General features: G+C 36.4%; 23 pseudogenes; all 23 read left to right on the forward strand.

The window, feature by feature from the left end:
- Positions 1-1,028: 1,028 nt before the first annotated feature.
- LOC145646780 (5S ribosomal RNA) lies at positions 1,029-1,147 on the forward strand (annotated as a pseudogene).
- A 1,105-nt stretch (positions 1,148-2,252) lies between these two features.
- LOC145650089 (5S ribosomal RNA) lies at positions 2,253-2,371 on the forward strand (annotated as a pseudogene).
- Positions 2,372-3,039: 668 nt separating this feature from the next.
- LOC145646781 (5S ribosomal RNA) lies at positions 3,040-3,158 on the forward strand (annotated as a pseudogene).
- Positions 3,159-5,473: 2,315 nt separating this feature from the next.
- On the forward strand, positions 5,474-5,592 carry LOC145650090 (5S ribosomal RNA; annotated as a pseudogene).
- A 668-nt stretch (positions 5,593-6,260) lies between these two features.
- Positions 6,261-6,379, forward strand: LOC145649517 (5S ribosomal RNA; annotated as a pseudogene).
- A 1,438-nt stretch (positions 6,380-7,817) lies between these two features.
- Positions 7,818-7,936, forward strand: LOC145646782 (5S ribosomal RNA; annotated as a pseudogene).
- Positions 7,937-8,602: 666 nt separating this feature from the next.
- Positions 8,603-8,721, forward strand: LOC145646783 (5S ribosomal RNA; annotated as a pseudogene).
- Positions 8,722-9,511: 790 nt separating this feature from the next.
- LOC145648269 (5S ribosomal RNA) lies at positions 9,512-9,630 on the forward strand (annotated as a pseudogene).
- Positions 9,631-9,982: 352 nt separating this feature from the next.
- LOC145650693 (5S ribosomal RNA) lies at positions 9,983-10,101 on the forward strand (annotated as a pseudogene).
- Positions 10,102-10,657: 556 nt separating this feature from the next.
- LOC145648150 (5S ribosomal RNA) lies at positions 10,658-10,776 on the forward strand (annotated as a pseudogene).
- Positions 10,777-11,881: 1,105 nt separating this feature from the next.
- Positions 11,882-12,000, forward strand: LOC145647507 (5S ribosomal RNA; annotated as a pseudogene).
- A 1,105-nt stretch (positions 12,001-13,105) lies between these two features.
- LOC145646784 (5S ribosomal RNA) lies at positions 13,106-13,224 on the forward strand (annotated as a pseudogene).
- Positions 13,225-14,328: 1,104 nt separating this feature from the next.
- On the forward strand, positions 14,329-14,447 carry LOC145646785 (5S ribosomal RNA; annotated as a pseudogene).
- Positions 14,448-15,552: 1,105 nt separating this feature from the next.
- LOC145650091 (5S ribosomal RNA) lies at positions 15,553-15,671 on the forward strand (annotated as a pseudogene).
- Positions 15,672-16,339: 668 nt separating this feature from the next.
- LOC145646786 (5S ribosomal RNA) lies at positions 16,340-16,458 on the forward strand (annotated as a pseudogene).
- A 1,562-nt stretch (positions 16,459-18,020) lies between these two features.
- Positions 18,021-18,139, forward strand: LOC145649896 (5S ribosomal RNA; annotated as a pseudogene).
- A 352-nt stretch (positions 18,140-18,491) lies between these two features.
- LOC145650694 (5S ribosomal RNA) lies at positions 18,492-18,610 on the forward strand (annotated as a pseudogene).
- Positions 18,611-19,166: 556 nt separating this feature from the next.
- On the forward strand, positions 19,167-19,285 carry LOC145648151 (5S ribosomal RNA; annotated as a pseudogene).
- Positions 19,286-20,076: 791 nt separating this feature from the next.
- LOC145650695 (5S ribosomal RNA) lies at positions 20,077-20,195 on the forward strand (annotated as a pseudogene).
- Positions 20,196-20,751: 556 nt separating this feature from the next.
- On the forward strand, positions 20,752-20,870 carry LOC145648152 (5S ribosomal RNA; annotated as a pseudogene).
- A 1,562-nt stretch (positions 20,871-22,432) lies between these two features.
- Positions 22,433-22,551, forward strand: LOC145649897 (5S ribosomal RNA; annotated as a pseudogene).
- Positions 22,552-22,903: 352 nt separating this feature from the next.
- LOC145650696 (5S ribosomal RNA) lies at positions 22,904-23,022 on the forward strand (annotated as a pseudogene).
- A 556-nt stretch (positions 23,023-23,578) lies between these two features.
- LOC145648153 (5S ribosomal RNA) lies at positions 23,579-23,697 on the forward strand (annotated as a pseudogene).
- Positions 23,698-24,517: the final 820 nt, after the last annotated feature.

Genomic DNA, 24,517 nt, shown 5'->3' on the forward strand with positions numbered 1-24,517 from the left:
CTGTTAGCACCTGGGAATAGCAGATGCTGTAAGTTTTTTTTGCATCACTTTCATTTACTCTCCAACTCACATGCCTGAATGTGAAGTGCAGTGATTCCTCAAAAATCTATCTGTTAGCACCTTGGACTACGAGATGCTGTAAGCTTCTCTTGCATCACTTTAATTTACTTTCAAGATGACATGCTAGGATGTGAAGTGCAGTGATTAATTAAAAAAACTATCTGTTAGCACCTGGGAATAGCAGATGCTGTAAGTTTTTGTTGCATCACTTTACTTTAATCTGCAACTGACAAGCTTGTATGTGAAGTGTACAGATTAAATAGAAATATTTTAGTACCAGGGAATAGCAGGTGCTGTAAGATTGTTTGCATCCCTTTAATTTATTTTCAAGCTATCATGTTCAAATTTGAAGTGCAGTGAATAATTAACTCAAACTATCTGTTAGCACCTGGGAATAGCAGATGCTGTAAGTTTTTTTTGCATCACTTTCATTTACTCTCCAACTCACATGCCTGAATGTGAAGTGCAGTGATTCCTCAAAAATCTATCTGTTAGCACCTTGGACTACGAGATGCTGTAAGCTTCTCTTGCATCACTTTAATTTACTTTCAAGATGACATGCTAGGATGTGAAGTGCAGTGATTAATTAAAAAAACTATCTGTTAGCACCTGGGAATAGCAAATGCTGTAAGTTTTTGTTGCATCACTTTACTTTAATCTGCAACTGACAAGCTTGTATGTGAAGTGTACAGATTAAATAGAAATATTTTAGTACCAGGGAATAGCAGGTGCTGTAAGATTGTTTGCATCCCTTTAATTTATGTTCAAGCTATCATGTTCAAATTTGAAGTGCAGTGAATAATTAGTGCCTCCGTATACCAGCTCCGTATTGTAAGCTTTTATTGCATCATTTAATTACATTCAAGATAACATTCTAGAATGTCAAGTGCAGGGATTAATAAAAAAAATTGTCAGATTGGTCTTTGATCATATTTGCTATGATTAGGCAATTTGAGTAAGTGTTTAAGGCTTACGGCCACACCAGCTTGAGAACGCCCAATCTCATCTGACCTTGGAAGCTAAGCAAGTTTGGGCCTGAATAGTACTGAGGTGGGACCCTACCTAGGAATACCAGGTGCTGTAAGCTTTTCTTGCATCACTTTAATTTACTTTCAAGCTGACATGCTCAAATGTGAAGTGCAGTGATTAATAAAAAAAACTATCTGTTAGCACCTGGGAATAGCAGATGCTGTAAGTTTTTTTTGCATCACTTTCATTTACTCTCCAACTCACATGCCTGAATGTGAAGTGCAGTGATTCATCAAAAAACTATATGTTAGCACATTGGACTACGAGATGCTGTAAGCTTCTCTTGCATCACTTTAATTTACTGTCAAGATGACATGCTAGGATGTGAAATGCAGTGATTAATTAAAAAAACTATCTGTTAGCACCTGGGAATAGCAGATGCTGTAAGTTTTTGTTGCATCACTTTACTTTAATCTGCAACTGACAAGCTTGTATGTGAAGTGTACAGATTAAATAGAAATATTTTAGTACCAGGGAATAGCAGGTGCTGTAAGATTGTATTGCATCCCTTTAATTTATGTTCAAGCTATCATGTTCAAATTTGAAGTGCAATGAATAATTAACTCAAACTATCTGTTAGCACCTGGGAATAGCAGATGCTGTAAGTTTTTTTTGCATCACTTTCATTTACTCTCCAACTCACATGCCTGAATGTGAAGTGCAGTGATTCATCAAAAAACTATATGTTAGCACATTGGACTACGAGATGCTGTAAGCTTCTCTTGCATCACTTTAATTTACTGTCAAGATGACATGCTAGGATGTGAAATGCAGTGATTAATTAAAAAAACTATCTGTTAGCACCTGGGAATAGCAGATGCTGTAAGTTTTTGTTGCATCACTTTACTTTAATCTGCAACTGACAAGCTTGTATGTGAAGTGTACAGATTAAATAGAAATATTTTAGTACCAGGGAATAGCAGGTGCTGTAAGATTGTTTGCATCCCTTTAATTTATGTTCAAGCTATCATGTTCAAATTTGAAGTGCAGTGAATAATTAGTGCCTCCGTATACCAGCTCCGTATTGTAAGCTTTTATTGCATCATTTAATTACATTCAAGATAACATTCTAGAATGTCAAGTGCAGGGATTAATAAAAAAAATTGTCAGATTGGTCTTTGATCATATTTGCTATGATTAGGCAATTTGAGTAAGTGTTTAAGGCTTACGGCCACACCAGCTTAAGAACGCCCAATCTCATCTGACCTTGGAAGCTAAGCAAGTTTGGGCCTGAATAGTACTGAGGTGGGACCCTACCTAGGAATACCAGGTGCTGTAAGATTGTATTGCATCCCTTTAATTTATGTTCAAGCTATCATGTTCAAATTTGAAGTGCAGTGAATAATTAACTCAAACTATCTGTTAGCACCTGGGAATAGCAGATGCTGTAAGTTTTTTTTGCATCACTTTCATTTACTCTCCAACTCACATGCCTGAATGTGAAGTGCAGTGATTCCTCAAAAATCTATCTGTTAGCACCTTGGACTACGAGATGCTGTAAGCTTCTCTTGCATCACTTTAATTTACTTTCAAGATGACATGCTAGGATGTGAAGTGCAGTGATTAATTAAAAAAAACTATCTGTTAGCACCTGGGAATAGCAGATGCTGTAAGTTTTTGTTGCATCACTTTACTTTAATCTACAACTGACAAGCTTGTATGTGAAGTGTACAGATTAAATAGAAATATTTTAGTACCAGGGAATAGCAGGTGCTGTAAGATTGTTTGCATCCCTTTAATTTATGTTCAATCTATCATGTTCAAATTTGAAGTGCAGTGAATAATTAGTGCCTCAGTATACCAGCTCCGTATTGTAAGCTTTTATTGGATCATTTAATTACATTCAAGATAACATTCTAGAATGTCAAGTGCAGGGATTAATAAAAAAAATTGTCAGATTGGTCTTTGATCATATTTGCTATGATTAGGCAATTTGAGTAAGTGTTTAAGGCTTACGGCCACACCAGCTTGAGAACGCCCAATCTCATCTGACCTTGGAAGCTAAGCAAGTTTGGGCCTGAATAGTACTGAGGTGGGACCCTACCTAGGAATACCAGGTGCTGTAAGCTTTTCTTGCATCACTTTAATTTACTTTCAAGCTGACATGCTCAAATGTGAAGTGCAGTGATTAATAAAAAAAACTATCTGTTAGCACCTGGGAATAGCAGATGCTGTAAGTTTTTTTTGCATCACTTTCATTTACTCTCCAACTCACATGCCTGAATGTGAAGTGCAGTGATTCCTCAAAAATCTATCTGTTAGCACCTTGGACTACGAGATGCTGTAAGCTTCTCTTGCATCACTTTAATTTACTTTCAAGATGACATGCTAGGATGTGAAGTGCAGTGATTAATTAAAAAAACTATCTGTTAGCACCTGGGAATAGCAAATGCTGTAAGTTTTTGTTGCATCACTTTACTTTAATCTGCAACTGACAAGCTTGTATGTGAAGTGTACAGATTAAATAGAAATATTTTAGTACCAGGGAATAGCAGGTGCTGTAAGATTGTATTGCATCCCTTTAATTTATGTTCAAGCTATCATGTTCAAATTTGAAGTGCAGTGAATAATTAACTCAAACTATCTGTTAGCACCTGGGAATAGCAGATGCTGTAAGTTTTTTTTGCATCACTTTCATTTACTCTCCAACTCACATGCCTGAATGTGAAGTGCAGTGATTCCTCAAAAATCTATCTGTTAGCACCTTGGACTACGAGATGCTGTAAGCTTCTCTTGCATCACTTTAATTTACTTTCAAGCTGACATGCTCAAATGTGAAGTGCAGTGATTAATAAAAAAAACTATCTGTTAGCACCTGGGAATAGCAGGTGCTGTAAGATTGTATTGCATCCCTTTAATTTATGTTCAAGCTATCATGTTCAAATTTGAAGTGCAGTGAATAATTAACTCAAACTATCTGTTAGCACCTGGGAATAGCAGATGCTGTAAGTTTTTTTTGCATCACTTTCATTTACTCTCCAACTCACATGCCTGAATGTGAAGTGCAGTGATTCCTCAAAAATCTATCTGTTAGCACCTTGGACTACGAGATGCTGTAAGCTTCTCTTGCATCACTTTAATTTACTTTCAAGATGACATGCTAGGATGTGAAGTGCAGTGATTAATTAAAAAAACTATCTGTTAGCACCTGGGAATAGCAGATGCTGTAAGTTTTTGTTGCATCACTTTACTTTAATCTGCAACTGACAAGCTTGTATGTGAAGTGTACAGATTAAATAGAAATATTTTAGTACCAGGGAATAGCAGGTGCTGTAAGATTGTTTTCATCCCTTTAATTTATTTTCAAGCTATCATGTTCAAATTTGAAGTGCAGTGAATAATTAACTCAAACTATCTGTTAGCACCTGGGAATAGCAGATTTTGTAAGTTTTTTTTGCATCACTTTCATTTACTCTCCAACTCACATGCCTGAATGTGAAGTGCAGTGATTCATCAAAAAACTATATGTTAGCACATTGGACTACGAGATGCTGTAAGCTTCTCTTGCATCACTTTAATTTACTGTCAAGATGACATGCTAGGATGTGAAATGCAGTGATTAATTAAAAAAACTATCTGTTAGCACCTGGGAATAGCAGATGCTGTAAGTTTTTGTTGCATCACTTTACTTTAATCTGCAACTGACAAGCTTGTATGTGAAGTGTACAGATTAAATAGAAATATTTTAGTACCAGGGAATAGCAGGTGCTGTAAGATTGTATTGCATCCCTTTAATTTATGTTCAAGCTATCATGTTCAAATTTGAAGTGCAATGAATAATTAACTCAAACTATCTGTTAGCACCTGGGAATAGCAGATGCTGTAAGTTTTTTTTGCATCACTTTCATTTACTCTCCAACTCACATGCCTGAATGTGAAGTGCAGTGATTCATCAAAAAACTATATGTTAGCACATTGGACTACGAGATGCTGTAAGCTTCTCTTGCATCACTTTAATTTACTGTCAAGATGACATGCTAGGATGTGAAATGCAGTGATTAATTAAAAAAACTATCTGTTAGCACCTGGGAATAGCAGATGCTGTAAGTTTTTGTTGCATCACTTTACTTTAATCTGCAACTGACAAGCTTGTATGTGAAGTGTACAGATTAAATAGAAATATTTTAGTACCAGGGAATAGCAGGTGCTGTAAGATTGTTTGCATCCCTTTAATTTATGTTCAAGCTATCATGTTCAAATTTGAAGTGCAGTGAATAATTAGTGCCTCCGTATACCAGCTCCGTATTGTAAGCTTTTATTGCATCATTTAATTACATTCAAGATAACATTCTAGAATGTCAAGTGCAGGGATTAATAAAAAAAATTGTCAGATTGGTCTTTGATCATATTTGCTATGATTAGGCAATTTGAGTAAGTGTTTAAGGCTTACGGCCACACCAGCTTAAGAACGCCCAATCTCATCTGACCTTGGAAGCTAAGCAAGTTTGGGCCTGAATAGTACTGAGGTGGGACCCTACCTAGGAATACCAGGTGCTGTAAGATTGTATTGCATCCCTTTAATTTATGTTCAAGCTATCATGTTCAAATTTGAAGTGCAGTGAATAATTAACTCAAACTATCTGTTAGCACCTGGGAATAGCAGATGCTGTAAGTTTTTTTTGCATCACTTTCATTTACTCTCCAACTCACATGCCTGAATGTGAAGTGCAGTGATTCCTCAAAAATCTATCTGTTAGCACCTTGGACTACGAGATGCTGTAAGCTTCTCTTGCATCACTTTAATTTACTTTCAAGATGACATGCTAGGATGTGAAGTGCAGTGATTAATTAAAAAAAACTATCTGTTAGCACCTGGGAATAGCAGATGCTGTAAGTTTTTGTTGCATCACTTTACTTTAATCTACAACTGACAAGCTTGTATGTGAAGTGTACAGATTAAATAGAAATATTTTAGTACCAGGGAATAGCAGGTGCTGTAAGATTGTTTGCATCCCTTTAATTTATGTTCAATCTATCATGTTCAAATTTGAAGTGCAGTGAATAATTAGTGCCTCAGTATACCAGCTCCGTATTGTAAGCTTTTATTGGATCATTTAATTACATTCAAGATAACATTCTAGAATGTCAAGTGCAGGGATTAATAAAAAAAATTGTCAGATTGGTCTTTGATCATATTTGCTATGATTAGGCAATTTGAGTAAGTGTTTAACGCTTACGGCCACACCAGCTTGAGAACGCCCAATCTCATCTGACCTTGGAAGCTAAGCAAGTTTGGGCGTGAATAGTACTGAGGTGGGACCCTACCTAGGAATACCAGGTGCTGTAAGCTTTTCTTGCATCACTTTAATTTACTTTCAAGCTGACATGCTCAAATGTGAAGTGCAGTGATTAATAAAAAAAACTATCTGTTAGCACCTGGGAATAGCAGATGCTGTAAGTTTTTTTTGCATCACTTTCATTTACTCTCCAACTCACATGCCTGAATGTGAAGTGCAGTGATTCCTCAAAAATCTATCTGTTAGCACCTTGGACTACGAGATGCTGTAAGCTTCTCTTGCATCACTTTAATTTACTTTCAAGATGACATGCTAGGATGTGAAGTGCAGTGATTAATTAAAAAAACTATCTGTTAGCACCTGGGAATAGCAAATGCTGTAAGTTTTTGTTGCATCACTTTACTTTAATCTGCAACTGACAAGCTTGTATGTGAAGTGTACAGATTAAATAGAAATATTTTAGTACCAGGGAATAGCAGGTGCTGTAAGATTGTATTGCATCCCTTTAATTTATGTTCAAGCTATCATGTTCAAATTTGAAGTGCAGTGAATAATTAACTCAAACTATCTGTTAGCACCTGGGAATAGCAGATGCTGTAAGTTTTTTTTGCATCACTTTCATTTACTCTCCAACTCACATGCCTGAATGTGAAGTGCAGTGATTCCTCAAAAATCTATCTGTTAGCACCTTGGACTACGAGATGCTGTAAGCTTCTCTTGCATCACTTTAATTTACTTTCAAGCTGACATGCTCAAATGTGAAGTGCAGTGATTAATAAAAAAAACTATCTGTTAGCACCTGGGAATAGCAGGTGCTGTAAGATTGTATTGCATCCCTTTAATTTATGTTCAAGCTATCATGTTCAAATTTGAAGTGCAGTGAATAATTAACTCAAACTATCTGTTAGCACCTGGGAATAGCAGATGCTGTAAGTTTTTTTTGCATCACTTTCATTTACTCTCCAACTCACATGCCTGAATGTGAAGTGCAGTGATTCCTCAAAAATCTATCTGTTAGTACCTTGGACTACGAGATGCTGTAAGCTTCTCTTGCATCACTTTAATTTACTTTCAAGATGACATGCTAGGATGTGAAGTGCAGTGATTAATTATAAAAACTATCTGTTAGCACCTGGGAATAGCAAATGCTGTAAGTTTTTGTTGCATCACTTTACTTTAATCTGCAACTGACAAGCTTGTATGTGAAGTGTACAGATTAAATAGAAATATTTTAGTACCAGGGAATAGCAGGTGCTGTAAGATTGTTTGCATCCCTTTAATTTATGTTCAAGCTATCATGTTCAAATTTGAAGTGCAGTGAATAATTAGTGCCTCAGTATACCAGCTCCGTATTGTAAGCTTTTATTGCATCATTTAATTACATTCAAGATAACATTCTAGAATGTCAAGTGCAGGGATTAATAAAAAAAATTGTCAGATTGGTCTTTGATCATATTTGCTATGATTAGGCAATTTGAGTAAGTGTTTAAGGCTTACGGCCACACCAGCTTGAGAACGCCCAATCTCATCTGACCTTGGAAGCTAAGCAAGTTTGGGCCTGAATAGTACTGAGGTGGGACCCTACCTAGGAATACCAGGTGCTGTAAGCTTTTCTTGCATCACTTTAATTTACTTTCAAGCTGACATGCTCAAATGTGAAGTGCAGTGATTAATAAAAAAAACTATCTGTTAGCACCTGGGAATAGCAGATGCTGTAAGTTTTTTTTGCATCACTTTCATTTACTCTCCAACTCACATGCCTGAATGTGAAGTGCAGTGATTCCTCAAAAATCTATCTGTTAGCACCTTGGACTACGAGATGCTGTAAGCTTCTCTTGCATCACTTTAATTTACTTTCAAGATGACATGCTAGGATGTGAAGTGCAGTGATTAATTAAAAAAACTATCTGTTAGCACCTGGGAATAGCAGATGCTGTAAGTTTTTGTTGCATCACTTTACTTTAATCTGCAACTGACAAGCTTGTATGTGAAGTGTACAGATTAAATAGAAATATTTTAGTACCAGGGAATAGCAGGTGCTGTAAGATTGTTTGCATCCCTTTAATTTATGTTCAAGCTATCATGTTCAAATTTGAAGTGCAGTGAATAATTAGTGCCTCCGTATACCAGCTCCGTATTGTAAGCTTTTATTGCATCATTTAATTACATTCAAGATAACATTCTAGAATGTCAAGTGCAGGGATTAATAAAAAAAATTGTCAGATTGGTCTTTGATCATATTTGCTATGATTAGGGAATTTGAGTAAGTGTTTAAGGCTTACGGCCACACCAGCTTGAGAACGCCCAATCTCATCTGACCTTGGAAGCTAAGCAAGTTTGGGCCTGAATAGTACTGAGGTGGGACCCTACCTAGGAATACCAGGTGCTGTAAGCTTTCCTTGCATCACTTTAATTTACTTTCAAGCTGACATGCTCAAATGTGAAGTGCAGTGATTAATAAAAAAAACTATCTGTTAGCACCTGGGAATAGCAGATGCTGTAAGTTTTTTTTGCATCACTTTCATTTACTCTCCAACTCACATGCCTGAATGTGAAGTGCAGTGATTCCTCAAAAATCTATCTGTTAGCACCTTGGACTACGAGATGCTGTAAGCTTCTCTTGCATCACTTTAATTTACTTTCAAGATGACATGCTAGGATGTGAAGTGCAGTGATTAATTAAAAAAACTATCTGTTAGCACCTGGGAATAGCAGATGCTGTAAGTTTTTGTTGCATCACTTTACTTTAATCTGCAACTGACAAGCTTGTATGTGAAGTGTACAGATTAAATAGAAATATTTTAGTACCAGGGAATAGCAGGTGCTGTAAGATTGTTTGCATCCCTTTAATTTATTTTCAAGCTATCATGTTCAAATTTGAAGTGCAGTGAATAATTAACTCAAACTATCTGTTAGCACCTGGGAATAGCAGATTTTGTAAGTTTTTTTTGCATCACTTTCATTTACTCTCCAACTCACATGCCTGAATGTGAAGTGCAGTGATTCATCAAAAAACTGTCTGTTAGTGCCTCCGTATACAAGATGTTGTAAGCTTTTATTGCATCATTTAATTTACATTCAAGATAACATTCTAGAACGTCAAGTGCAGGGATTAATAAAAAAAATTGTCAGATTGGTCTTTGATCATATTTGCTATGATTAGGCAATTTGAGTAAGCGTTTAAGGCTTACGGCCACACCAGCTTGAGAACGCCCAATCTCATCTGATCTTGGAAGCTAAGCAAGTTTGAGCCTGGATAGTACTGAGGTGGGACCCTACCTAGGAATACCAGGTGCTGTAAGCTTTTCTTGCATCACTTTAATTTACTTTCAAGCTGACATGCTCAAATGTGAAGTGCAGTGATTAATATAAAAAACTATCTGTTAGCACCTGGGAATAGCAGATGCTGTAAGTTTTTTTTGCATCACTTTCATTTACTCTCCAACTCACATGCCTGAATGTGAAGTGCAGTGATTCATCAAAAAACTGTCTGTTAGTGCCTCCGTATACCAGATGTTGTAAGCTTTTATTGCATCATTTAATTTACATTCAAGATAACATTCTAGAATGTCAAGTACAGGGATTAATAAAAAAAATTGTCAGATTGGTCTTTGATCATATTTGCTATGATTAGGCAATTTGAGTAAGTGTTTGAGGCTTACGGCCACACCAGTTTGAGCACGCCCAATCTCATCTGACCTTGGAAGCTAAGCAAGTTTGGGCCTGGATACTACTGAGGTGGGACCTTACCTAGGAATACCAGGTGCTGTAAGCTTTTCTTGCATCACTTTAATTTACTTTCAAGCTGACATGCTCAAATGTGAAGTGCAGTGATTAATAAAAAAAACTATCTGTTAGCACATTGGACTACGAGATGCTGTAAGCTTCTCTTGCATCACTTTAATTTACTGTCAAGATGACATGCTAGGATGTGAAATGCAGTGATTAATTAAAAAAACTATCTGTTAGCACCTGGGAATAGCAGATGCTGTAAGTTTTTGTTGCATCACTTTACTTTAATCTGCAACTGACAAGCTTGTATGTGAAGTGTACAGATTAAATAGAAATATTTTAGTACCAGGGAATAGCAGGTGCTGTAAGATTGTTTGCATCCCTTTAATTTATGTTCAAGCTATCATGTTCAAATTTGAAGTGCAGTGAATAATTAGTGCCTCCGTATACCAGCTCCGTATTGTAAGCTTTTATTGCATCATTTAATTACATTCAAGATAACATTCTAGAATGTCAATTGCAGGGATTAATAAAAAAAATTGTCAGATTGGTCTTTGATCATATTTGCTATGATTAGGCAATTTGAGTAAGTGTTTAAGTCTTACGGCCACACCAGCTTGAGAACGCCCAATCTCATCTGACCTTGGAAGCTAAGCAAGTTTGGGCCTGAATAGTACTGAGGTGGGACCCTACCTAGGAATACCAGGTGCTGTAAGCTTTTCTTGCATCACTTTAATTTACTTTCAAGCTGACATGCTCAAATGTGAAGTGCAGTGATTAATAAAAAAAACTATCTGTTAGCACCTGGGAATAGCAGATGCTGTAAGTTTTTTTTGCATGACTTTCATTTACTCTCCAACTCACATGCCTGAATGTGAAGTGCAGTGATTCCTCAAAAATCTATCTGTTAGCACCTTGGACTACGAGATGCTGTAAGCTTCTCTTGCATCACTTTAATTTACTTTCAAGATGACATGCTAGGATGTGAAGTGCAGTGATTAATTAAAAAAACTATCTGTTAGCACCTGGGAATAGCAAATGCTGTAAGTTTTTGTTGCATCACTTTACTTTAATCTGCAACTGACAAGCTTGTATGTGAAGTGTACAGATTAAATAGAAATATTTTAGTACCAGGGAATAGCAGGTGCTGTAAGATTGTATTGCATCCCTTTAATTTATGTTCAAGCTATCATGTTCAAATTTGAAGTGCAGTGAATAATTAACTCAAACTATCTGTTAGCACCTGGGAATAGCAGATGCTGTAAGTTTTTTTTGCATCACTTTCATTTACTCTCCAACTCACATGCCTGAATGTGAAGTGTAGTGATTCATCAAAAAACTATATGTTAGCACATTGGACTACGAGATGCTGTAAGCTTCTCTTGCATCACTTTAATTTACTGTCAAGATGACATGCTGGGATGTGAAATGCAGTGATTAATTAAAAAAACTATCTGTTAGCACCTGGGAATAGCAGATGCTGTAAGTTTTTGTTGCATCACTTTACTTTAATCTGCAACTGACAAGCTTGTATGTGAAGTGTACAGATTAAATAGAAATATTTTAGTACCAGGGAATAGCAGGTGCTGTAAGATTGTTTGGATCCCTTTAATTTATGTTCAAGCTATCATGTTCAAATTTGAAGTGCAGTGAATAATTAGTGCCTCCGTATACCAGCTCCGTATTGTAAGCTTTTATTGCATCATTTAATTACATTCAAGATAACATTCTAGAATGTCAATTGCAGGGATTAATAAAAAAAATTGTCAGATTGGTCTTTGATCATATTTGCTATGATTAGGCAATTTGAGTAAGTGTTTAAGGCTTATGGCCACACCAGCTTGAGAACGCCCAATCTCATCTGACCTTGGAAGCTAAGCAAGTTTGGGCCTGAATAGTACTGAGGTGGGACCCTACCTAGGAATACCAGGTGCTGTAAGCTTTTCTTGCATCACTTTAATTTACTTTCAAGCTGACATGCTCAAATGTGAAGTGCAGTGATTAATAAAAAAAACTATCTGTTAGCACCTGGGAATAGCAGATGCTGTAAGTTTTTTTTGCATCACTTTCATTTACTCTCCAACTCACATGCCTGAATGTGAAGTGCAGTGATTCCTCAAAAATCTATCTGTTAGCACCTTGGACTACGAGATGCTGTAAGCTTCTCTTGCATCACTTTAATTTACTTTCAAGATGACATGCTAGGATGTGAAGTGCAGTGATTAATTAAAAAAACTATCTGTTAGCACCTGGGAATAGCAAATGCTGTAAGTTTTTGTTGCATCACTTTACTTTAATCTGCAACTGACAAGCTTGTATGTGAAGTGTACAGATTAAATAGAAATATTTTAGTACCAGGGAATAGCAGGTGCTGTAAGATTGTATTGCATCCCTTTAATTTATGTTCAAGCTATCATGTTCAAATTTGAAGTGCAGTGAATAATTAACTCAAACTATCTGTTAGCACCTGGGAATAGCAGATGCTGTAAGTTTTTTTTGCATCACTTTCATTTACTCTCCAACTCACATGCCTGAATGTGAAGTGCAGTGATTCCTCAAAAATCTATCTGTTAGTACCTTGGACTACGAGATGCTGTAAGCTTCTCTTGCATCACTTTAATTTACTTTCAAGATGACATGCTAGGATGTGAAGTGCAGTGATTAATTATAAAAACTATCTGTTAGCACCTGGGAATAGCAAATGCTGTAAGTTTTTGTTGCATCACTTTACTTTAATCTGCAACTGACAAGCTTGTATGTGAAGTGTACAGATTAAATAGAAATATTTTAGTACCAGGGAATAGCAGGTGCTGTAAGATTGTTTGCATCCCTTTAATTTATGTTCAAGCTATCATGTTCAAATTTGAAGTGCAGTGAATAATTAGTGCCTCAGTATACCAGCTCCGTATTGTAAGCTTTTATTGCATCATTTAATTACATTCAAGATAACATTCTAGAATGTCAAGTGCAGGGATTAATAAAAAAAATTGTCAGATTGGTCTTTGATCATATTTGCTATGATTAGGCAATTTGAGTAAGTGTTTAAGGCTTACGGCCACACCAGCTTGAGAACGCCCAATCTCATCTGACCTTGGAAGCTAAGCAAGTTTGGGCCTGAATAGTACTGAGGTGGGACCCTACCTAGGAATACCAGGTGCTGTAAGCTTTTCTTGCATCACTTTAATTTACTTTCAAGCTGACATGCTCAAATGTGAAGTGCAGTGATTAATAAAAAAAACTATCTGTTAGTACCTGGGAATAGCAGATGCTGTAAGTTTTTTTTGCATCACTTTCATTTACTCTCCAACTCACATGCCTGAATGTGAAGTGCAGTGATTCCTCAAAAATCTATCTGTTAGCACCTTGGACTACGAGATGCTGTAAGCTTCTCTTGCATCACTTTAATTTACTTTCAAGATGACATGCTAGGATGTGAAGTGCAGTGATTAATTAAAAAAACTATCTGTTAGCACCTGGGAATAGCAGATGCTGTAAGTTTTTGTTGCATCACTTTACTTTAATCTGCAACTGACAAGCTTGTATGTGAAGTGTACAGATTAAATAGAAATATTTTAGTACCAGGGAATAGCAGGTGCTGTAAGATTGTTTGCATCCCTTTAATTTATTTTCAAGCTATCATGTTCAAATTTGAAGTGCAGTGAATAATTAACTCAAACTATCTGTTAGCACCTGGGAATAGCAGATGCTGTAAGTTTTTTTTGCATCACTTTCATTTACTCTCCAACTCACATGCCTGAATGTGAAGTGCAGTGATTCCTCAAAAATCTATCTGTTAGCACCTTGGACTACGAGATGCTGTAAGCTTCTCTTGCATCACTTTAATTTACTTTCAAGATGACATGCTAGGATGTGAAGTGCAGTGATTAATTAAAAAAACTATCTGTTAGCACCTGGGAATAGCAAATGCTGTAAGTTTTTGTTGCATCACTTTACTTTAATCTGCAACTGACAAGCTTGTATGTGAAGTGTACAGATTAAATAGAAATATTTTAGTACCAGGGAATAGCAGGTGCTGTAAGATTGTTTGCATCCCTTTAATTTATGTTCAAGCTATCATGTTCAAATTTGAAGTGCAGTGAATAATTAGTGCCTCCGTATACCAGCTCCGTATTGTAAGCTTTTATTGCATCATTTAATTACATTCAAGATAACATTCTAGAATGTCAAGTGCAGGGATTAATAAAAAAAATTGTCAGATTGGTCTTTGATCATATTTGCTATGATTAGGCAATTTGAGTAAGTGTTTAAGGCTTACGGCCACACCAGCTTGAGAACGCCCAATCTCATCTGACCTTGGAAGCTAAGCAAGTTTGGGCCTGAATAGTACTGAGGTGGGACCCTACCTAGGAATACCAGGTGCTGTAAGCTTTTCTTGCATCACTTTAATTTACTTTCAAGCTGACATGCTCAAATGTGAAGTGCAGTGATTAATAAAAAAAACTATCTGTTAGCACCTGGGAATAGCAGATGCTGTAAGTTTTTTTTGCATCACTTTCATTTACTCTCCAACTCACATGCCTGAATGTGAAGTGCAGTGATTCATCAAAAAACTATATGTTAGCACATTGGACTACGAGATGCTGTAAGCTTCTCTTGCATCACTTTAATTTACTGTCAAGATGACATGCTAGGATGTGAAATGCAGTGATTAATTAAAAAAACTATCTGTTAGCACCTGGGAATAGCAGATGCTGTAAGTTTTTGTTGCATCACTTTACTTTAATCTGCAACTGACAAGCTTGTATGTGAAGTGTACAGATTAAATAGAAATATTTTAGTACCAGGGAATAGCAGGTGCTGTAAGATTGTATTGCATCCCTTTAATTTATGTTCAAGCTATCATGTTCAAATTTGAAGTGCAATGAATAATTAACTCAAACTATCTGTTAGCACCTGGGAATAGCAGATGCTGTAAGTTTTTTTTGCATCACTTTCATTTACTCTCCAACTCACATGCCTGAATGTGAAGTGCAGTGATTCATCAAAAAACTATATGTTAGCACATTGGACTACGAGATGCTGTAAGCTTCTCTTGCATCACTTTAATTTACTGTCAAGATGACATGCTAGGATGTGAAATGCAGTGATTAATTAAAAAAACTATCTGTTAGCACCTGGGAATAGCAGATGCTGTAAGTTTTTGTTGCATCACTTTACTTTAATCTGCAACTGACAAGCTTGTATGTGAAGTGTACAGATTAAATAGAAATATTTTAGTACCAGGGAATAGCAGGTGCTGTAAGATTGTTTGCATCCCTTTAATTTATGTTCAAGCTATCATGTTCAAATTTGAAGTGCAGTGAATAATTAGTGCCTCCGTATACCAGCTCCGTATTGTAAGCTTTTATTGCATCATTTAATTACATTCAAGATAACATTCTAGAATGTCAAGTGCAGGGATTAATAAAAAAAATTGTCAGATTGGTCTTTGATCATATTTGCTATGATTAGGCAATTTGAGTAAGTGTTTAAGGCTTACGGCCACACCAGCTTAAGAACGCCCAATCTCATCTGACCTTGGAAGCTAAGCAAGTTTGGGCCTGAATAGTACTGAGGTGGGACCCTACCTAGGAATACCAGGTGCTGTAAGATTGTATTGCATCCCTTTAATTTATGTTCAAGCTATCATGTTCAAATTTGAAGTGCAGTGAATAATTAACTCAAACTATCTGTTAGCACCTGGGAATAGCAGATGCTGTAAGTTTTTTTTGCATCACTTTCATTTACTCTCCAACTCACATGCCTGAATGTGAAGTGCAGTGATTCCTCAAAAATCTATCTGTTAGCACCTTGGACTACGAGATGCTGTAAGCTTCTCTTGCATCACTTTAATTTACTTTCAAGATGACATGCTAGGATGTGAAGTGCAGTGATTAATTAAAAAAAACTATCTGTTAGCACCTGGGAATAGCAGATGCTGTAAGTTTTTGTTGCATCACTTTACTTTAATCTACAACTGACAAGCTTGTATGTGAAGTGTACAGATTAAATAGAAATATTTTAGTACCAGGGAATAGCAGGTGCTGTAAGATTGTTTGCATCCCTTTAATTTATGTTCAATCTATCATGTTCAAATTTGAAGTGCAGTGAATAATTAGTGCCTCAGTATACCAGCTCCGTATTGTAAGCTTTTATTGGATCATTTAATTACATTCAAGATAACATTCTAGAATGTCAAGTGCAGGGATTAATAAAAAAAATTGTCAGATTGGTCTTTGATCATATTTGCTATGATTAGGCAATTTGAGTAAGTGTTTAAGGCTTACGGCCACACCAGCTTGAGAACGCCCAATCTCATCTGACCTTGGAAGCTAAGCAAGTTTGGGCCTGAATAGTACTGAGGTGGGACCCTACCTAGGAATACCAGGTGCTGTAAGCTTTTCTTGCATCACTTTAATTTACTTTCAAGCTGACATGCTCAAATGTGAAGTGCAGTGATTAATAAAAAAAACTATCTGTTAGCACCTGGGAATAGCAGATGCTGTAAGTTTTTTTTGCATCACTTTCATTTACTCTCCAACTCACATGCCTGAATGTGAAGTGCAGTGATTCCTCAAAAATCTATCTGTTAGCACCTTGGACTACGAGATGCTGTAAGCTTCTCTTGCATCACTTTAATTTACTTTCAAGATGACATGCTAGGATGTGAAGTGCAGTGATTAATTAAAAAAACTATCTGTTAGCACCTGGGAATAGCAAATGCTGTAAGTTTTTGTTGCATCACTTTACTTTAATCTGCAACTGACAAGCTTGTATGTGAAGTGTACAGATTAAATAGAAATATTTTAGTACCAGGGAATAGCAGGTGCTGTAAGATTGTATTGCATCCCTTTAATTTATGTTCAAGCTATCATGTTCAAATTTGAAGTGCAGTGAATAATTAACTCAAACTATCTGTTAGCACCTGGGAATAGCAGATGCTGTAAGTTTTTTTTGCATCACTTTCATTTACTCTCCAACTCACATGCCTGAATGTGAAGTGCAGTGATTCCTCAAAAATCTATCTGTTAGCACCTTGGACTACGAGATGCTGTAAGCTTCTCTTGCATCACTTTAATTTACTTTCAAGCTGACATGCTCAAATGTGAAGTGCAGTGATTAATAAAAAAAACTATCTGTTAGCACCTGGGAATAGCAGGTGCTGTAAGATTGTATTGCATCCCTTTAATTTATGTTCAAGCTATCATGTTCAAATTTGAAGTGCAGTGAATAATTAACTCAAACTATCTGTTAGCACCTGGGAATAGCAGATGCTGTAAGTTTTTTTTGCATCACTTTCATTTACTCTCCAACTCACATGCCTGAATGTGAAGTGCAGTGATTCCTCAAAAATCTATCTGTTAGCACCTTGGACTACGAGATGCTGTAAGCTTCTCTTGCATCACTTTAATTTACTTTCAAGATGACATGCTAGGATGTGAAGTGCAGTGATTAATTAAAAAAACTATCTGTTAGCACCTGGGAATAGCAGATGCTGTAAGTTTTTGTTGCATCACTTTACTTTAATCTGCAACTGACAAGCTTGTATGTGAAGTGTACAGATTAAATAGAAATATTTTAGTACCAGGGAATAGCAGGTGCTGTAAGATTGTTTTCATCCCTTTAATTTATTTTCAAGCTATCATGTTCAAATTTGAAGTGCAGTGAATAATTAACTCAAACTATCTGTTAGCACCTGGGAATAGCAGATTTTGTAAGTTTTTTTTGCATCACTTTCATTTACTCTCCAACTCACATGCCTGAATGTGAAGTGCAGTGATTCATCAAAAAACTGTCTGTTAGTGCCTCCGTATACAAGATGTTGTAAGCTTTTATTGCATCATTTAATTTACATTCAAGATAACATTCTAGAACGTCAAGTGCAGGGATTAATAAAAAAAATTGTCAGATTGGTCTTTGATCATATTTGCTATGATTAGGCAATTTGAGTAAGCGTTTAAGGCTTACGGCCACACCAGCTTCAGAACGCCCAATCTCATCTGATCTTGGAAGCTAAGCAAGTTTGAGCCTGGATAGTACTGAGGTGGGACCCTACCTAGGAATACCAGGTGCTGTAAGCTTTTCTTGCATCACTTTAATTTACTTTCAAGCTGACATGCTCAAATATGAAGTGCAGTGATTAATATAAAAAACTATCTGTTAGCACCTGGGAATAGCAGATGCTGTAAGTTTTTTTTGCATCACTTTCATTTACTCTCCAACTCACATGCCTGAATGTGAAGTGCAGTGATTCATCAAAAAACTGTCTGTTAGTGCCTCCGTATACCAGATGTTGTAAGCTTTTATTGCATCATTTAATTTACATTCAAGATAACATTCTAGAATGTCAAGTACAGGGATTAATAAAAAAAATTGTCAGATTGGTCTTTGATCATATTTGCTATGATTAGGCAATTTGAGTAAGTGTTTGAGGCTTACGGCCACACCAGTTTGAGCACGCCCAATCTCATCTGACCTTGGAAGCTAAGCAAGTTTGGGCCTGGATACTACTGAGGTGGGACCTTACCTAGGAATACCAGGTGCTGTAAGCTTTTCTTGCATCACTTTAATTTACTTTCAAGCTGACATGCTCAAATGTGAAGTGCAGTGATTAATAAAAAAAACTATCTGTTAGCACATTGGACTACGAGATGCTGTAAGCTTCTCTTGCATCACTTTAATTTACTGTCAAGATGACATGCTAGGATGTGAAATGCAGTGATTAATTAAAAAAACTATCTGTTAGCACCTGGGAATAGCAGATGCTGTAAGTTTTTGTTGCATCACTTTACTTTAATCTGCAACTGACAAGCTTGTATGTGAAGTGTACAGATTAAATAGAAATATTTTAGTACCAGGGAATAGCAGGTGCTGTAAGATTGTTTGCATCCCTTTAATTTATGTTCAAGCTATCATGTTCAAATTTGAAGTGCAGTGAATAATTAGTGCCTCCGTATACCAGCTCCGTATTGTAAGCTTTTATTGCATCATTTAATTACATTCAAGATAACATTCTAGAATGTCAATTGCAGGGATTAATAAAAAAAATTGTCAGATTGGTCTTTGATCATATTTGCTATGATTAGGCAATTTGAGTAAGTGTTTAAGTCTTACGGCCACACCAGCTTGAGAACGCCCAATCTCATCTGACCTTGGAAGCTAAGCAAGTTTGGGCCTGAATAGTACTGAGGTGGGACCCTACCTAGGAATACCAGGTGCTGTAAGCTTTTCTTGCATCACTTTAATTTACTTTCAAGCTGACATGCTCAAATGTGAAGTGCAGTGATTAATAAAAAAAACTATCTGTTAGCACCTGGGAATAGCAGATGCTGTAAGTTTTTTTTGCATGACTTTCATTTACTCTCCAACTCACATGCCTGAATGTGAAGTGCAGTGATTCCTCAAAAATCTATCTGTTAGCACCTTGGACTACGAGATGCTGTAAGCTTCTCTTGCATCACTTTAATTTACTTTCAAGATGACATGCTAGGATGTGAAGTGCAGTGATTAATTAAAAAAACTATCTGTTAGCACCTGGGAATAGCAAATGCTGTAAGTTTTTGTTGCATCACTTTACTTTAATCTGCAACTGACAAGCTTGTATGTGAAGTGTACAGATTAAATAGAAATATTTTAGTACCAGGGAATAGCAGGTGCTGTAAGATTGTATTGCATCCCTTTAATTTATGTTCAAGCTATCATGTTCAAATTTGAAGTGCAGTGAATAATTAACTCAAACTATCTGTTAGCACCTGGGAATAGCAGATGCTGTAAGTTTTTTTTGCATCACTTTCATTTACTCTCCAACTCACATGCCTGAATGTGAAGTGCAGTGATTCATCAAAAAACTGTCTGTTAGTGCCTCCGTATACCAGATGTTGTAAGCTTTTATTGCATCATTTAATTTACATTCAAGATAACATTCTAGAATGTCAAGTACAGGGATTAATAAAAAAAATTGTCAGATTGGTCTTTGATCATATTTGCTATGATTAGGCAATTTGAGTAAGTGTTTGAGGCTTACGGCCACACCAGTTTGAGCACGCCCAATCTCATCTGACCTTGGAAGCTAAGCAAGTTTGGGCCTGGATACTACTGAGGTGGGACCTTACCTAGGAATACCAGGTGCTGTAAGCTTTTCTTGCATCACTTTAATTTACTTTCAAGCTGACATGCTCAAATGTGAAGTGCAGTGATTAATAAAAAAAACTATCTGTTAGCACATTGGACTACGAGATGCTGTAAGCTTCTCTTGCATCACTTTAATTTACTGTCAAGATGACATGCTAGGATGTGAAATGCAGTGATTAATTAAAAAAACTATCTGTTAGCACCTGGGAATAGCAGATGCTGTAAGTTTTTGTTGCATCACTTTACTTTAATCTGCAACTGACAAGCTTGTATGTGAAGTGTACAGATTAAATAGAAATATTTTAGTACCAGGGAATAGCAGGTGCTGTAAGATTGTTTGCATCCCTTTAATTTATGTTCAAGCTATCATGTTCAAATTTGAAGTGCAGTGAATAATTAGTGCCTCCGTATACCAGCTCCGTATTGTAAGCTTTTATTGCATCATTTAATTACATTCAAGATAACATTCTAGAATGTCAATTGCAGGGATTAATAAAAAAAATTGTCAGATTGGTCTTTGATCATATTTGCTATGATTAGGCAATTTGAGTAAGTGTTTAAGTCTTACGGCCACACCAGCTTGAGAACGCCCAATCTCATCTGACCTTGGAAGCTAAGCAAGTTTGGGCCTGAATAGTACTGAGGTGGGACCCTACCTAGGAATACCAGGTGCTGTAAGCTTTTCTTGCATCACTTTAATTTACTTTCAAGCTGACATGCTCAAATGTGAAGTGCAGTGATTAATAAAAAAAACTATCTGTTAGCACCTGGGAATAGCAGATGCTGTAAGTTTTTTTTGCATGACTTTCATTTACTCTCCAACTCACATGCCTGAATGTGAAGTGCAGTGATTCCTCAAAAATCTATCTGTTAGCACCTTGGACTACGAGATGCTGTAAGCTTCTCTTGCATCACTTTAATTTACTTTCAAGATGACATGCTAGGATGTGAAGTGCAGTGATTAATTAAAAAAACTATCTGTTAGCACCTGGGAATAGCAAATGCTGTAAGTTTTTGTTGCATCACTTTACTTTAATCTGCAACTGACAAGCTTGTATGTGAAGTGTACAGATTAAATAGAAATATTTTAGTACCAGGGAATAGCAGGTGCTGTAAGATTGTATTGCATCCCTTTAATTTATGTTCAAGCTATCATGTTCAAATTTGAAGTGCAGTGAATAATTAACTCAAACTATCTGTTAGCACCTGGGAATAGCAGATGCTGTAAGTTTTTTTTGCATCACTTTCATTTACTCTCCAACTCACATGCCTGAATGTGAAGTGCAGTGATTCCTCAAAAATCTATCTGTTAGCACCTTGGACTACGAGATGCTGTAAGCTTCTCTTGCATCACTTTAATTTACTTTCAAGCTGACATGCTCAAATGTGAAGTGCAGTGATTAATAAAAAAAACTATCTGTTAGCACCTGGGAATAGCAGGTGCTGTAAGATTGTATTGCATCCCTTTAATTTATGTTCAAGCTATCATGTTCAAATTTGAAGTGCAGTGAATAATTAACTCAAACTATCTGTTAGCACCTGGGAATAGCAGATGCTGTAAGTTTTTTTTGCATCACTTTCATTTACTCTCCAACTCACATGCCTGAATGTGAAGTGCAGTGATTCCTCAAAAATCTATCTGTTAGCACCTTGGACTACGAGATGCTGTAAGCTTCTCTTGCATCACTTTAATTTACTTTCAAGATGACATGCTAGGATGTGAAGTGCAGTGATTAATTAAAAAAACTATCTGTTAGCACCTGGGAATAGCAGATGCTGTAAGTTTTTGTTGCATCACTTTACTTTAATCTGCAACTGACAAGCTTGTATGTGAAGTGTACAGATTAAATAGAAATATTTTAGTACCAGGGAATAGCAGGTGCTGTAAGATTGTTTTCATCCCTTTAATTTATTTTCAAGCTATCATGTTCAAATTTGAAGTGCAGTGAATAATTAACTCAAACTATCTGTTAGCACCTGGGAATAGCAGATTTTGTAAGTTTTTTTTGCATCACTTTCATTTACTCTCCAACTCACATGCCTGAATGTGAAGTGCAGTGATTCATCAAAAAACTGTCTGTTAGTGCCTCCGTATACAAGATGTTGTAAGCTTTTATTGCATCATTTAATTTACATTCAAGATAACATTCTAGAACGTCAAGTGCAGGGATTAATAAAAAAAATTGTCAGATTGGTCTTTGATCATATTTGCTATGATTAGGCAATTTGAGTAAGCGTTTAAGGCTTACGGCCACACCAGCTTCAGAACGCCCAATCTCATCTGATCTTGGAAGCTAAGCAAGTTTGAGCCTGGATAGTACTGAGGTGGGACCCTACCTAGGAATACCAGGTGCTGTAAGCTTTTCTTGCATCACTTTAATTTACTTTCAAGCTGACATGCTCAAATGTGAAGTGCAGTGATTAATATAAAAAACTATCTGTTAGCACCTGGGAATAGCAGATGCTGTAAGTTTTTTTTGCATCACTTTCATTTACTCTCCAACTCACATGCCTGAATGTGAAGTGCAGTGATTCATCAAAAAACTGTCTGTTAGTGCCTCCGTATACCAGATGTTGTAAGCTTTTATTGCATCATTTAATTTACATTCAAGATAACATTCTAGAATGTCAAGTACAGGGATTAATAAAAAAAATTGTCAGATTGGTCTTTGATCATATTTGCTATGATTAGGCAATTTGAGTAAGTGTTTGAGGCTTACGGCCACACCAGTTTGAGCACGCCCAATCTCATCTGACCTTGGAAGCTAAGCAAGTTTGGGCCTGGATACTACTGAGGTGGGACCTTACCTAGGAATACCAGGTGCTGTAAGCTTTTCTTGCATCACTTTAATTTACTTTCAAGCTGACATGCTCAAATGTGAAGTGCAGTGATTAATAAAAAAAACTATCTGTTAGCACATTGGACTACGAGATGCTGTAAGCTTCTCTTGCATCACTTTAATTTACTGTCAAGATGACATGCTAGGATGTGAAATGCAGTGATTAATTAAAAAAACTATCTGTTAGCACCTGGGAATAGCAGATGCTGTAAGTTTTTGTTGCATCACTTTACTTTAATCTGCAACTGACAAGCTTGTATGTGAAGTGTACAGATTAAATAGAAATATTTTAGTACCAGGGAATAGCAGGTGCTGTAAGATTGTTTGCATCCCTTTAATTTATGTTCAAGCTATCATGTTCAAATTTGAAGTGCAGTGAATAATTAGTGCCTCCGTATACCAGCTCCGTATTGTAAGCTTTTATTGCATCATTTAATTACATTCAAGATAACATTCTAGAATGTCAATTGCAGGGATTAATAAAAAAAATTGTCAGATTGGTCTTTGATCATATTTGCTATGATTAGGCAATTTGAGTAAGTGTTTAAGTCTTACGGCCACACCAGCTTGAGAACGCCCAATCTCATCTGACCTTGGAAGCTAAGCAAGTTTGGGCCTGAATAGTACTGAGGTGGGACCCTACCTAGGAATACCAGGTGCTGTAAGCTTTTCTTGCATCACTTTAATTTACTTTCAAGCTGACATGCTCAAATGTGAAGTGCAGTGATTAATAAAAAAAACTATCTGTTAGCACCTGGGAATAGCAGATGCTGTAAGTTTTTTTTGCATGACTTTCATTTACTCTCCAACTCACATGCCTGAATGTGAAGTGCAGTGATTCCTCAAAAATCTATCTGTTAGCACCTTGGACTACGAGATGCTGTAAGCTTCTCTTGCATCACTTTAATTTACTTTCAAGATGACATGCTAGGATGTGAAGTGCAGTGATTAATTAAAAAAACTATCTGTTAGCACCTGGGAATAGCAAATGCTGTAAGTTTTTGTTGCATCACTTTACTTTAATCTGCAATTGACAAGCTTGTATGTGAAGTGTACAGATTAAATAGAAATATTTTAGTACCAGGGAATAGCAGGTGCTGTAAGATTGTATTGCATCCCTTTAATTTATGTTCAAGCTATCATGTTCAAATTTGAAGTGCAGTGAATAATTAACTCAAACTATCTGTTAGCACCTGGGAATAGCAGATGCTGTAAGTTTTTTTTGCATCACTTTCATTTACTCTCCAACTCACATGCCTGAATGTGAAGTGTAGTGATTCATCAAAAAACTATATGTTAGCACATTGGACTACGAGATGCTGTAAGCTTCTCTTGCATCACTTTAATTTACTGTCAAGATGACATGCTAGGATGTGAAATGCAGTGATTAATTAAAAAAACTATCTGTTAGCACCTGGGAATAGCAGATGCTGTAAGTTTTTGTTGCATCACTTTACTTTAATCTGCAACTGACAAGCTTGTATGTGA

Source organism: Electrophorus electricus, chromosome 13, assembly GCF_041902795.1.
Source record: "Electrophorus electricus isolate QZ-2024a chromosome 13, ASM4190279v1, whole genome shotgun sequence".
NCBI lineage: Eukaryota > Metazoa > Chordata > Actinopteri > Gymnotiformes > Gymnotidae > Electrophorus > Electrophorus electricus.